The following is an 11,986-nucleotide window of genomic DNA, read 5'->3' on the forward strand; positions in this document are numbered from 1 at the left end:
ACACTCAAGATTCCTATAGAGTTACAGAAAGAATATAAAGATAGTTTCTTAATTACTTGGAGGTAGGTAAGTATATTTCGGTTTATACTCGCCTGCTTCCAAGGGTCCTGTCTTGTTGCAATGGAAAAATTGGAGGGTAAGGGAAAGGTATTTAGGGGTAATTATTAATTCACACTGCCAGAACCAGCTAGCTAGAATCAGTCTCTCGTTTCACATACACTCAAGATTCCTATAGAGTTACAGAAAGAATATAAAGATAGTTTCTTAATTACTTGGAGGTAGGTAAGTATATTTCGGTTTATACTCGCCTGCTTCCAGGAGTCTTGTCTTGTTGCAATGGAAGATTGGGAGGGTATGGGAAAGGTTCCTAGGGGTATTTAATAATTCACACTGCCAGAACCAGCTAGTTAGTGTGTGTGTGTCTGTGGATGTCTTTGGCTGCGCATCCCAAAGAGATCCAGCAAGGACAAAGAGTTTCTAAAGCAGGGGGAAAGGGGGGGGGTTGTAGAATGTGGCCAGCCAGCAGCAGAGAGAGCTTAAAGCATGGTCTCTGTGTTATATAGTTAACTCCAGGTGGGTGTCCCCTTGCCCTCCTGTAATCCCACCTACTTACAAGTCCATCCCATAGACTCTCCTGATAGGTGCATGTGGTAAGGGGCTGGCATTCTATGGGTTGGGCCAATATTTGAAATACTATCCTCTATCTCATGGAATACCATTTGGCTAGGTGTCGAATCTCAGCTTCAGGACATCTCTTTGTTGTGGAAATGAATCTTGGCCTCACCAGGCTGCCAAGGCATTGTAAACAGGAACTGCAATTCAAATGTAGATCCAGTCCGTTGCCTCCCTGACATCTCGTCTTTGCAGTAATGGGGGATTTTCTTCTCTGAGTTGTTGTTTTCTGCTAACAAAGGCTACCATGTGCTTCTTCTTCCCATGATCCTTTGAGCTGAATGTGTGCAAGCCACATTAACATAAAACGCAGGCAAGCATTTCCCATGTGAAATCTCTCTCTCACAGCAAGTGATTCAAACAGCTTTCTTTGGCTCATGGCATACAAGTGTGTGCACAGTCCATTTATAGTGTGTGTGTAGCAGATATAAAATCATAAATAAGTTCATTTCTCAACATGATGGTGAGAAATTAAGGGAACTGGAACACCTTGGGCCTGGTTATCTTCACACCCTTTCCCCCTGGAATGGAACCTGAGCTTGGGAATACACAGGTAGCAATCAGCTTCAGACCGCTGTTGGGACTTGTGGCTCAAAATATTAAAGAATTGTGTGGTCCATTCTGACACAGAATATCTCTGCAAAATCTCTCTACAATTTCCAAAGAAATCAAACATTTGCTCAAAAGAGGGCAGGAAACTGCAGGCAGCACACATCAGGGGCAGAAGAAAATTTCCTCTATGAAGAAACAATAGGACTTGAATAACTTCAGTGTCCTATCTGACCTTTGTGGTATCGTGTTTAGAATATCAAGCTAGGATCAGGAAGATCTAGGTCTGACCCCACCATGATGTCATAAAAGGCTCCCAGCAGACTTTGGGTCAGTCCCACATTCTCAACCAGACCTACCTCATAGGGTTATTGTGAGGATAAAATGAGGAGAGGACAATGTAAGCCATTTTAGGTTCCCTTGGAGTAGACTCATAGAGTGTGGAACATATCCCCCTCCTTTACAAAACAAAGTGTAGGTGGTAAGAACCTCACTGAGCGATCACAGCAAGTGTAGTGTAGTATTTAGGGTGTTTGGCTATGATCCAGGAAACTCAGGATTGAATCCTGCCTCCGCCACAGACACTTGCTGGGTGACCTGGACCAGTCACACCTCATCATCCTTACTACGTTACAGGGTTATCCTTGTGAGGATGAAAGGGAGGACTGGAGAATGATATAAACAGATTTGAGGGCCCCATTGGCAAGAAAAACGGGGTATGACCTTTGTTGTCAATCAATTTTTGCCTCCAGCTGAACAACAGCTTTAGCTTCCTTCTTTGGTATTTAAAGCACCACAAAATGTGTTGAGCAAAGGGTGCTTCATGGAGTGCAAGCAGAGTGAGGGGGGGGCTGTAATAATAGCAGGATCTGTCCAGGATCTGTGGCATGTGCAAAAACTGTTTGTAGGAAGGAATACGATTGGGTGAGACTGAGAGAAAAAGACGGCATCCCAATTTGGTGTCAGGTCCCACAGCAAACAACGGAGTACACACTTGCAAGAAGGTTTTACTTTATTGAAGCCATGGATCACGAACAGAAGCACTGTTCAGAATAAGGCTAGCTCAGTGAGCTGGGAAGGTTAAAGCAAGTTCATAATTACTACAGCCAATAAACATGGTTCTCGTGCACGCCTAGTAAGCATTTTGCACGCCCAAACTCTTTGGAAAGCAATTGTTACTCTGCTATCAATAAAATACGTTTCTCACAGTTTCTACTAATTAAAGCCAAAGCAACGCTCTTGCTCTCTTCCACCTGTGACCTTGGATAGATAACATTACAGCAAAGCATGGCTGACGTAGGCAAACAGGAATGTAGCGTTACTAAGGGAATATGCGCATGACAAGCTGAGTGCATCCATAGAGGGAGGGGAATACAGAGAGAGGATCATAGAGATGAGAATAAACATTTGGCAGCTTGCTGACATATGGTATGTCTAGCTTTATTTTCTCTTGAGCTGCGCCTCACAAAGACAACAAGGATGGACAAAGCAAAAAGGAAGAAAGGAGGGCTGTCCCTTATGTGCCAAGAGCTTGGACCAGCTCTCCAAAGCCAAGCTCTTGCCCCCCGCTGAAGATATGGCTCCATTGCTTCCTCTGTAAGGCAGGATGCAGGACCATGCGGCACCTGACAGTCACCAAGTTCTTCACCAAGTGTGCCATTCTCTGCAACACCATGGCTGCTGGAGCCCCCAGAAGGGGAGATGACTGAGGTTCCCTGGGCCATGGTGCAGGCCTACAGTTATTTGGAGGACTGCGTGGCAACACGTGATGTCAGGGGCCATACTAAAAACCAGCATGTATGGGAAGGAATATATATGCTGCATAGACTTCCTTCCCACCAGGGCATTATTTAGGATATTCACCACTCTGCCGCCTTTGGAGTGGGATGATTGCTCTGTGACTAGATTACCGATTTCCGCATCTGCATACACTCATTCTACTACTACCCATTCCACTACAGGCCTGGCAATTTGAGTCTCAGGGCCCTCCATCTCAGAAAAGCCATTCACTTCCTAGTACCGTTTTGGTTTGTCCCTGCAATCTGGGTAGGCTGGAATGCCTTGCTTTGAGTCCCTGTGTCACACCTGGCATCCTAGGCCTCCAGGACACCCAGAAGGTGAACAAGCCCCTACCACTGTACTTTTGGCCCATTCCTGTTTTTCACAGCAGCTTCTCCCCACCAAGATCAGATGGGTTGTGAGTGAGGCAGGAGTTCTCCCCACCAAGATCTGATGGGTTGTGAGTGAGGCAGGGGGGGGGCATCAAACTCCAGTCATGCAGTTGGAACCCCTGAGATTAGAAGCCACCATTGGATAGATCCCCGAGCATTGGAAACCAAGAATGTCAATTGCTCCTGACTGCTGGTATGCTGTATTCTTCAGTGGCTTTGCCTCCAGGTGCTTTTTGGGTGACTGCTATATATTCCCTACCAGTAAGAGATATTTTTGAGATTGTCTTTTTTTTAACCAGGAATAGGCAAGAGGACTCTGTCTCTAAGGCAAAAGTCAGGTCAGTTTACTAAATTGCACAGATGCTTATTTCAAGTTGATACAACAGGGGTAGTCAAAGCCATCACAGCTTACTCTGCTTACTGGTGTGAACCAATTCCCCCAGGCAACCCCTGACCAGGTTTTTGGTGCATGTCAGGAAATATGGTACATATTGACTAGAAAAATAATCCTGAAATGAATCAATCTAGTTCATGGTCCATGCGGACCATGAGAAGCACAAATCCCAGGAATTTCATTCCAGTTGTATTCTGGGGACATCACTCATGCCTAGCAGGCCACTAAAGAGAGGAGAAAAGTTTTGAGAAATATATTTTCACATCTCATCAAGAAAACATGGTAAAGTGTGATTATCTCCTCTGTAATTATCAATGTTCTTGGGATTACTTCGTGTCAGAGTTCCCAGTGTGTTTAAACCATCATCAGGAGGGAAAAAAAGTTTTATAAGATTATACTAGAAATATAGCCTTTCATTTTGCAAGTTGCTGGAAAGGCAGGGAAAGGCAATCTGGTCTATGCTATGTGAAATCAAACCCAGGAGATCAACTAGTCAGATTGTTTCAAATTGGAATGAGAAGACAGAAATCAACTGCAGAATGGGATCACTCATGGTGTTGGTTCAAATGCTGCTCTGTCCATCCACATGCAAGGTTCATGATGCTCAATGCACTGTCAGTGAACCCCTCTCAATACTTTTCAAATATTATGAAGAAGGAGATGTCTTCATTGGGGGGATTAGTTCTATTATTTCGGCTACATCAGTAAACATGGATTTCAAAGAACACTCCAACCTTATGGCATATGATATGTCCTTGTAAGAACATTTTCCTTATCATACCTATGATGTGTGCATATCTCGTGACCCTATATGGAAAGCAAAAGCTTTTTAGGTTTTTCCCGGTTATGTTGTAAAAAAACAAAACTTCTTAGTTATCAGAAAATAGACAGTGGGTGCAGATAAGGGTGATAATGGAATCTTGCTAGATTAGACAGAGTACTTGAATCTAAGTTTTATCCATACCCATACCAACACTGCTATATTGCTGATTGGATTGGATTGAAATCCTTGGTATTTCCAATTAGCAGTTCAAGGGTAATAGTTATAATAACCACTGCTATTTTAAGTATTTTTTTCCCGTTTTGATGGGACATTAGAGCTTAATTACATTACAGAGTGTCACAGCACTGACTCTCTCATGGGAATAGAAAATCACCTAAAATATGGAAAAACAATATCTGGATTAGAAGGGAAGGAATTTCAAATGAGATGGGATTGAGGAATTCTTATTATTGCTTGAACCAATACATTGTACTGCTACTGCAGACAATATTTCTAGGAAGAGATGAGTATTTAAGCTTCACACACAATAATAGTAGGCCAATTTTGTTTAGTTGCTCTTTGATTCTTGTTGTAGTGTATGGACTAATTATTATCAGCATGTCTTGGCTATGGCATTGGCTGTGGATGAAATCAATTAAAACCACCAGATCTTCCTCAGTGTCATTCTGGACCCACATCTATAAAACCTACTTCAATGCTAGAACAACTTATTATACCAAAATAGAATGTCTCTCTACAAAAAAATAGATTTATCTCCAACTTCAATATTTTTTTCTGCAGTAATAGCATTAGAGTCTCACAGCGATCATTCTCAAAAGTGATACTGAATGATTAGCGTATCACCTAAAATACACAAAAAAGAATCTCTGGATGAGAAAAAGATTGCACCTTAAATGGAATGGATGGAATCTCATTATAACTTGACCCAACCCATTGTATTGATTTCACAATCAATATTTCTAGTAAGAGTAATAAAGCATGAGGCACAATAATACTGCAACAATTTTTGCTGAGTAGGTTTCTCATTCTTGTTGTAGTGTACTGACTAATCATTATCAACATGTCTTGGCCATGGCATTTGCGGTGAAGGAAATCAATGAAAACCTCCAGATTTTACCCAACATCACCTTGGGCTTCCACATCTGGGACAGCTACTTTAATGAAAGAGAGACCTATCGCGCCACAATAGAAATTATCTCGACAAAGAACAGATTCCTCCCCAACTACAAGTGTGACTCCCAGAACAATCTGATAGCAGTCATTGGAGGACTTGAAGCTGAAACTTCCCTCTACATAGCAAGTGTGTTAGCTATCTACAGTATTCCACAGGTAGGATGGGAATGCAGAATATGAATGTTCCACATTTTGTATACTTGTGTGATTGAATGACCGTCCATATAAAATGCTTTACAGAATTTTTAAAGCAAATTTCAGAAAAGAAAAAAATATTTAAAGGATGAATAATTGATTCTAAACATGCACATGTCTTAAATTCAGAAATAGGGCCTTTTCATTCCAATAAAATCATCTTGATGGGAATCTGTGATCATTTCAAAGTTGTCGCTGTGCTTCTGCTCCATTTTGCTGCTATGGCCTAACCATATTTATAACAGTACAGATTTAGAGTACAGAATTTCATGCTAATGAAGCTCACCATCAGATTTATCCATCTAGTTCCCCTGCATGCCTTTCACATCCCAAACAAATGAAACCATTTCCCTTTCTTTTTCATAAACAACCCCAGAGTGAAGCATAGATCTGTCTTTCATTTTTTTTACTAGCAACTAAACTGGGAAATGTGCACTACTCTTAAAAACACAGAGAGGTGTTCGGAAAATTGTTCAATCTCATTCACTAGATTTCCCTCCCAATGTTTAATTTCTATAGCTCATCTATGGCTCTGCTTCAATAATGAATGAAAAATCATCCTGCCTTTCTGTCTACTGTATGGCTCCAAATGAAGTCGAGCAATACAAGCCGATTCTGCAGTTAATTCTGCATTTCAGGTGGACGTGGATGGGGCTCATTGTTATGGATGATGAACATGGAGAAAGATTTCAGCAAGCCCTGCTTCCTCTGTTTTTTCAGAATGGCATCTGTTTGGCCTTCATAGAAAAACTCCTAAAGGACACGACCATGGATTATTATTCTACTGTGATGCAAGATGAATTGGGAAAATTTGATGCTGTGATGGAGAGTAAAGCCAATGCAGTTGTCCTTTATGGAGACACTAACACTGTTTCGTATATTAGATGGTCTATAAGAATGTCAGAGTTCACAACAGCAAAGCTTAAAGGGAAAGTATATGTTACGACCATTCAGATGGATTTTGTGTCCTACTATTATCAAAGAAATTGGGACATGCAGCTCCTTCATGGTGCTATTTCCTTCACAGTTCATGCCAATCAGCCACCAGGATTTCAGGAATTTCTTCAGAGCAGAAAACCACTTATGAGTGAAGGAGATGGCTTCATCAGGGATTTCTGGGAGCAGGCATTCCTCTGTCATTTCTCAGATTCACAGCTGGGGATGGGGTTTGGTAAAAATTGCACTGGGGAAGAGAAGCTGGAGAGCCTTCCAGCAGATGTCTTTGATGTGAGCATGACTGGCCCCAGCTACAGTATCTACAATGCTGTCTATGCTGTCGCACATGCTTTACATGCCCTGCATTCATCCTGTAATGGACACCGAAGGATGGTGGAGAGAAAGAAATGTAATTTCTTCAGTCAACCATCATGGCAGGTAACTCTCTTAGGTAGAAAGAAAACCATGATTCTGGGGACTAGCATACGATGTTGCTAGAAACTATTCGTGAATTCATGTTCTTCCCTCCTTTGTTGACCCAGTCAAGTAAAAATGCCACAACTCTTCATGCTTCAGCCTTGTTCACAGTTCACTTTCTCAATGAAAGCAGAACACAGAGTGTCAATTAAATGTACACTTGGTATAAATTGCATACTTCAGATACGATGGTCAAATGATGTAAGCACTTGCATTTACTTGCAGCTTGTTTGATATATATTGTTCAGTTTGAGGTAGAGGACATTTTAGAGAGAAGTGATGGAGGTACGCAGAATCAAAGAGAAAATGGGAGCTGTGTATATAAAAATCATGTGGGATGGAATGTGTGGTATGAAAGGAAATTCAGTAAGATTGAATGAAAAAAGTGGTCACATCTAACTCTGTATCTGAATCATCCTCCCCCCAGCTCTATTTAATCACTGTGGGGAAGTGATCTTGCAAATCTCATTTCTGTCCATGAAAGAACCTTTTAAAAAAAATCTGTCAAGAACTGTCAAGAGTTCTCTCAGCCCCACCTACCTTACAGGGTGTCTGTTGTGGGGAGGGGAAGGGAAAGGAGTTTGTAAGCCGCTCTGAGACACCTTTGGGTAGTGAAGGGTGGGGTATAAATCTAATCTCTTCTTCTTCTTCTTATTTTCCAAGGACAAGAAACAGTTATAGGTTTCATAAATTGAAAGAAAATCGTTACATTAAACACTTTTTCTTTAATTATCACAGTCAGTCCAAATCCATTGTTTTGGCAAATCACAATCTTCTGAACACTGATATTTCATTTACTATGGTCTTGGAAAGATTATTGCTCTATGTACTTTCTTCTTGAGGTCTTTCACCCTCAATAGCTTGAAACACTGTCATTTCACATATCTTCTAATGTTTAAACTATTGTGAACCATTAAACTGAAGCTAGTATGTTGAAATATCTGTTCAGCTTACATCTAGTTTGTATGTATAAACTACAAGAAAAGTAAGTTGGTGTTCAAGTTACACTTTATCTTGTTTCTTGAAAAAGTCCTCAAGAAGAGCTTCCCTCCTTGGGGTTCGTGTTCACCGAATGAGTCTCTGGTGTCTCCCACGGTTCTTGCTCCCACGGAAGTGCTAAATACTCTCCCATTGGGAGCATTGGGGGGGTGGAATCCCTGGAAACCTAGCATCACCACCATTCTCAAAACTCTTTACATATCTTTAAGTCTGTCAAAATAATTAAAGTTATGACAATTTCTCCAGTCTTATTTCAAAGGCCTTTGTTGTGTCTCTTTTGTTTCTTCCTGCTTTAGTTTTCATTCCTGTTGAGCCTCTTCTGTTTCCTTTATGAGCTCTTCTCCAGTCTTTGTGTCGTATGCTGTTAGTACTTCTACAGGAATCCCAGTTCTCAGATTTGTAAGAACTCTCCACCTTTCTCCTGCAGTAACCTACTTCTCTTGGGGTTCCACCAATTAATCATTAAGGATATTCCCTGCTAAAGGACTAGTCATTCCAAACAGGCACTCCCGTTATACTTTTGCCCTTGCATTGCCTCAGATTTCCCCTCCACTTACATTATGAATTCCAGTTCCTTGTAGTGTCACTGTTCTTACGTGGTATATAGATTTTTTAATAATGTCATTGTCCCGCCTTATTACTGTTGGATACTATGTCAGCTCCTACCCCAACTAAAGAACTGTGATTGAGGAGGGTTTGGTCTAGGAATTTTCCTTCAGAAATAGGAACCTAGGCATACTTAAAGTGGAAATATAAGTTAAATTTATTTGAACAAACAGAAAAGGGAATGGGAATTACATTTACAAGTGAGTTCTGGTTAGCATTGTTAGAGAGAGGTTTAAAGAATATATACAAAACTGCTTTTATACAGCCCCAGAGTTTCCCCACCTGGTTTACTTTGGTTTGATGTTACTAGAGACCTTTCACTGCTTTAACAGGGTTACAGATATTACTAGAGAGCCAATTTTTTAAACTTGCTATAAGATGGTCACACAGATTGGTGATTTTATAAGCTTTAACACTATGTTTATAGACCAGGGGGTTTCCTATCTGCCACTCTGGCAAGAATGTTATTCTCTTCTCCTTAAGAACAATAACCTCTTTTGACTTGCTTGAGGGACCTCTGTGCCTCCTCAAGACTTTTGTCAACTCCCTGTCTGCCAGAAGAACAATCTCTGTAAAATGGTTAATAAGCTTCCATACTGAGAGTGACTAATTCTCCACTCAAGTACAGGGGTCGTTTCATATAAAAAGAGCTAGGGGAACTCATTAGCATAACTCACTAGCATATGCCACACCCCCTGCCATCACTGGAAGTGTGTCATAAGGCCACACCCCCTGCCATCACCGGAAGTGTGTCATAAGGCCACACCCCCTGCCATCACCGGAAGTGTGTCATAAGGCCACACCCACCACTCAGTTAGTCTTAGTCTTAAAGGTTAGTCTTAAAGGTGCTATTTGAACTCTTGGACTATTTTGCAGCAACAGACTAACACAGCTAATTCCTCTGAATCTAAACTCACCACTCAGGCTCCACCCCCAAAATCTCCAAGGTATTGCCAACTCAGAGCTGGCAGGCCTATCTGATGGAACAAGCAAAACACCCATGTCAGGTAAAAAGGATAGAAGTTCAACACAATTTTATCTATTTTCAGTAACTGGTTTGTTGAGAGAAAAGCAACAACAAGCACATCAGTGAAGACCTAGTACCAGAGTGCCAAAAAGGAAAGCTGTTTGGTAATAAATGAAGTTCAAAATATGTAGCTATTTGCATTCCAGTTACCAGGAGTGTTCCCTCTAAGCTGAGTTAGTGTGAGCTAGCTCACAGCTTTTAAGCCTCTGGCTCACATATTTTTCTCTTCACTCAGGAAGGAGGGCTCCAGAGACAAACTAACTCATGCAGTAGCCAAATCACTCGCTCACAGCTTTAATGCCAGTGGCTCACAAAGTAGAAATTTTGCTCACAAGACTCCACAGCTTAGAGGGAACATTGGTAGGCAATTCCAGGGAGAAAAAACAGCTATAAACCAAAACCAGCTATAAACCAAAACAGCTATAAACCAAGCATGGGGGCAGATGACCACATTGCTACGGAAAATACACAGAAAATCCAGGCATTTATACTTTGTTTTCAATCCCTCCCCCCAACAATTCTGGCAGCTGCCCTGGTTTCAGCTCTCGCCGAGGCCCCGTCGAGCTCGGCGGTAGAGCTGCAAGGCCGGCGGGAGCACGGAGAAGCCCTGCCAAGCCCCCCGCCCCCAATGGCCCCCCATCAGGGGCCCGGCGGTGGACCTGCAAGGCTGGCGGGAGTGCGAGGAAGCCCCGCCAAGGCCCTCCCTGGCCCCAGGCAGGCAGGGGTGGGGAGAGGCGTGTGAGGAAGCCCCGCCAAGGCCCTCCCTGGCCCCAGACCGGCAGGGGCGGGGAGAGGTGTGGAGGAAGCAACTTACCCTTCCTCTTCTCCTGCCTCCTCATGGCTAAATGAGGGCCAGAAGTGGGGCAGCTGGAAGCAGGGGCGGAGCTTCGTCATGTGCTCCGCCCCCGCACCTCACCCGGGGGAACGGCGATCCCCCCGAATCGACCTCTGCTCAAGTAGGGATGTTTTCCCCCCCCTTCACACAAGGAGATTCTTTTCACTCCTTGAATAGGGGAGGTTCTGACATTTCTTTGCCAGAACCACCCCAAGTGTTATTTGCAGAGGCCACAACACACTCACTGTGCTACAGATGGGTTTATCAGTCACTTTTCTTCAAAGTCTCACTAAATATTTTTTCTCTCTCAGCTCTGCCCCCTTGCTCCAATTCCTCACTGTTCCACACCTACTGGCTAATTAACTCCTTACCAGATGATTTTTTTAAAAAAGCTTAGAGTTCTGTTCCACAGTAAGCTGCCTTCACCCAATCAGAATGAGCTCCATGAGCTGTCAATCATTTTTCAGCTAGCTCAGCTTTTTTCCAGTAGCATTGCCTAAAGACCTTTAGTTGCTTGCTGCCTTCACACTAGCATTCCAGCAGTTTAAGTTGGGTTGATGCTTAAAGACTCTGCATCATTTTCACATTCCCCACTTTGTTCACAATAGCTAATCCATGTATGTACAGACACACTTGCAACCAATGAGATTTAGGGATCAACCATAGCCTCCTCCCCTTACATCTCCTTGATAAGCATGACTGAATAAGGGCAACGGGGGGTACAATTTACTCAAATTTAACATGTTAAGAAATTAAATTAAGAAATGAGTGTGGGAAGCATTTTGAAACAATGGAATGAGCAAAGATCAAGAGAGAGTGATTCAAATGCATGGTAATGCGGCTGCTTCAATTGAGTTCTAGTGTGAGAGAATGTCTCATAAGAAGGCAAGCTGGCTAAGAGAGTACAGAGAAGAAGAAGAACTGCTTCCTCATGTTGAAGGGTTTTGAAATCTTTGTATTGCCCACCCAATTCAGTCATTTTTCTTTTCCCACCCAAACAGTAAGATCTTGATTCCATTTGGTCTCCCAAACTCTGTGTCTTTAGTGTGATCTTTCAGTCTTCTGTTCTTCCTGGGAAAGGACAATCTTTCGATCTATAGAGGTGGATGGCTCTGTAACTGGGGGATGAGTCATACCTATCCCATTTTCCCTTTGTCTACCCACTAGC

The sequence above is a fragment of the Gekko japonicus genome, unplaced genomic scaffold (genome assembly GCF_001447785.1).
Source record: "Gekko japonicus isolate JY-2015 unplaced genomic scaffold, Gekko_japonicus_V1.1 scaffold171, whole genome shotgun sequence".
Classification (NCBI taxonomy): domain Eukaryota; kingdom Metazoa; phylum Chordata; class Lepidosauria; order Squamata; family Gekkonidae; genus Gekko; species Gekko japonicus.